Genomic DNA, 3,539 nt, shown 5'->3' with positions numbered 1-3,539 from the left:
ACCACTCCTCCATCTCCAAAGGTCACTTACAAAGCTCCAGTTCTAACAGGGGAGGTTTATTTTGCTGACTCCTTTGCAAGTTGATCTCTGTCAGATTGCATTTTCTCTAAGCCAAAAAAGATGACACTGATGATGAAATTGCCAAATATGATGAAACGTGGGAGGTAGATGAAATGAAGGACACAAAGCTTCCAGGTGATAAAGGACTTATACTGATGTCTTGGGTCATCATGCCATCTCTGCAAAACTGAACAAGCTTGTTCACTACGAGGTTAATTTTCAGAATGGAATAGAGTGTGGTGGAGCCTATATGAAGCTGCTTTCCAAGACCTCAGAATGCAACTTGGATCAATCCCATGACAAGACTCCCTAAGCTATTATGATTGGTCCAGATAAATGTGGAGAGTACTACAAAGTGCACTTCATCTTTTTTACAAAACCCCCAAAACAGGTGTTTATGAAGAAAATCACACTAAGAGGACTGATGTAGAGCTTAAGAACTATTTCACTGACAAGAAAATATCTTTACACATTAATCTTGAACCCAGACAATAGTTTTGAAATATTAGTTGACCAGTCTATTGTGAACAGTGGAAATCTGCTAAGTGAAATGACTTCTGCTATAAACGCTTCACGTGAAATTGAGGTCCCAGAAGATTGGAAGCCTGAGATTGGGATGAAAGATCCATAATACCAGATCCAGATGCTGTCAAGCCAGATGACTGGGATGAAGATTCCCCTGCTAAGATTCCAGATGAAGAGGCTACAAAGCCTGAAGGCTGGTTAGATGATGAACATGAGTATATCCCAGAACCCCTATGCAGACAACCAGAGGATTGGGATGAGGATATGGATAGAGAATGGGAGGCTCCTCAGATTGCCAACCCTAAATGTGAGTCAGCGCTTGGGTGTGTGGTGTCTGGCAACCCCACTTATAAGGGCAAATGGAAGCCTCCCATGATTGGCAGTCCTAACTACCAGGGAGTCTGGAAATCAAGGAGAGAGTAGGTGGAGTCAAGGAGACACCATGTAGTTGCCAAAGGAGAAAGATGCCAGAACATTACCAGAAAGCCACAGCCTTGTAGTAATAGATTAGATTAATAGAACTGGGTTAATTTAAGATGTAAGAGCTAGCTAGGAATACGCCTTACCCATTGGCCAAACAGTGTTGTAATTTATTATAGTTTCTGTGTGATTATTCTGATCTGGGCGACCAGGAAATGAAAGCACAGTCTGTTTACATCATAGGTTGTGTTGAGAATGATATGAGATAAACTTTGACATTTTCATAGCTCTGTTTGAAACCTCACAAAAACAGTGGAGTAACCTGGTAAATAGTTGGCTTTTGGCCTCTTTTACCAGCATGTCAAATTTACCTGGCCCAACTTGCAAAAGGTTTTTACCTGTGGCAGTTTATGTTGCTGTTTCAGGTTACTAAAGGGCCTTCTAACAGTACCCTACTCAGATGCATCTCCCATACTACCTACGGCCTTAAATAGAAGTAATTAACCTCATGAATCTCTTGGACTTTTAGATTATTATCTTAGTGAAAACAATGGACTTGTTTTATAATGGCATCATTCAACTCATCTACGTCCGCTCTCTTCATCTTGACTCTGTAACTGTTGAAATCTAGTGAGCTAAAAGGCTCCTAGCATAAACACTTTTTACCTACCATTGGGAGTGTTTTGATTGCAAAGGTTTGAAAATTCAACTTTTTTGTTGTATAAACAATAAAAAATATGACTTGAATAAGTCATAGGTAGATTTCATTTTCAGTTAAAGCCTTTGATTCAGAACTCAGATGATGTGACTGGCTACTAGTTTTTCAAATCTGCTTTTTTGGTTTTTGTCTCCTTTCATGGGTAGACAGCTTCTTGGGATTGCAAGATGATTGATTGTAATTGCTTCCAAATTGCTAAAATTCTTCTCTTTTAACTTTCAGTTAGAATTTCTAACTGATCAGACCAGCTCAGATCATGTGCCAGTACGTAAAACAGTGGTCAGAATACTAGCTAATGAGCTTAGGCCTGCTCATTTTCAGCACTTAAGAGTGAACCAGCTTACACCATGCCATTTTACAGTTGGATGAGGGAAGGGTGGAAATTGGAGTTCATGTAACCAAGAAAAAGAATTTTCATGCTAGACAATCCCACATACCTTCCAAAGACCATCATTAAGGGAACTCAAGTAGTGATTGTCTGTTTTTTTTTTTATATTTTTGGAAATTAATTTTTAAAAGCTTAATTATTAAAATTTCCGACATTAGAAAAGGTATTTCTAATTAGTTCTAAGGACTGAATTGAAAACTACCAACTGGGATCTTTAATGCTGCTTTGTGTGCTTTGTGTTCTTTTGAATGACATGGTGAAGGATTTCTAAGTGCTTGTTCATTGATCAACTGCCTCAGAACCAAATACATTTAACAAGTGAGAACTAGCATTGACAGAGGTGGTGTAGTGGAATTTGTGTTCTTAGGTGATTGTATGTACGGATTGCTAGATATTATGCCTCCTGCATCTCTTGGAAAACTGCTGGTAGGAAATCAAAGTAGGAATAAATAGAAAAAAGTCTTGCCTCCCATTTAAGATGCTCTTTTTAAAAGAGAAAAGCAGTTAATCACTATACTATGTTGGAGAGGATTAACTTTTTCTGTTGGCAGAAATGACAGACTTGTTTTATTTTTTGCTTGTTAGATCTATTTTTTGTTTTGTTTTGTTTGAGAATCAAAGTTGATGCAGAATCCAGGAAAAGGAGATAGATCTGACTTATTTTGTATGTGTATGCTCATGCATATGGTTAAATGTATATGGGTGTGTGTTGTGGGGAGTCAGGACAGTTTAACAGGAATCAGTTGTCTCCTACCATGTGAATTCCAGGGATCCAACTCAAATATCAACGTCTTGGTGGCAAGCACATTTTTTTGAGGGGGGAGGGAGATAGGGAATCATTTTATATCAAATCTGAATAAAATGATCCTTTCATTATTACATTTCTTTAATTCTTGTTATTTTGTCTACCATAAGAAAAGGACTTGTTTTCTTTATTACATTTGTGTATTCATTGACTCATTGATTTTTGTGTCTGGAATTGTTTAATGTGAAAAGGTTATACAAGAATAGTTTACTATATGTAAGAACAAATACTTACACAAAATCAAGAGATTAGATTATGTTTTTTCTTTAATGAAAGTGTACTTAGACTATTTAAGACCTTGGTTTCTGAGCTACTATAATTTGTGATACTGATGCTGTTCAGGAAAGCCCATGTAAACAGGTTATTTGATTGTTATAGATGTGTCGAGTGTTCTTGGAGCAGTGCCTGGCCCATTGTAAGTTATATTATTTTGTGTTGTTCCTGTTGTTCCCGACCCTTGCAGTGTTTCTGAACTTCAAATGAAAGTTCACAAACTAGTAATGCTCATTTTTATAAGATTTGATTTGTCACACTTATTTAATCTTTACAATGGTTTTATGGATTAACATTATGAATACAATTACACCTCAGAAAAGGTTGAGCTACCTAACAGCATATATATA

General features: G+C 37.0%; 1 protein-coding gene and 1 pseudogene across 4 annotated transcripts in view; both read left to right on the top strand.

Moving 5' to 3' along the window:
• Rock1 (Rho associated coiled-coil containing protein kinase 1) overlaps window positions 1-3,539 on the top strand; it is a 129,901-nt gene that overhangs the window by 20,970 nt on the left and 105,392 nt on the right. The gene's annotated exons all lie outside the window — the stretch shown is intronic.
• LOC101990250 lies at window positions 97-1,008 on the top strand (annotated as a pseudogene).

The sequence above is a fragment of the Microtus ochrogaster genome, chromosome 18, assembly GCF_000317375.1.
Source record: "Microtus ochrogaster isolate Prairie Vole_2 chromosome 18, MicOch1.0, whole genome shotgun sequence".
In the NCBI taxonomy this organism is placed as follows: domain Eukaryota; kingdom Metazoa; phylum Chordata; class Mammalia; order Rodentia; family Cricetidae; genus Microtus; species Microtus ochrogaster.
Note: the sequence above shows the minus strand (reverse complement) of the source record. Positions and strands in the feature narration are given on the sequence as shown.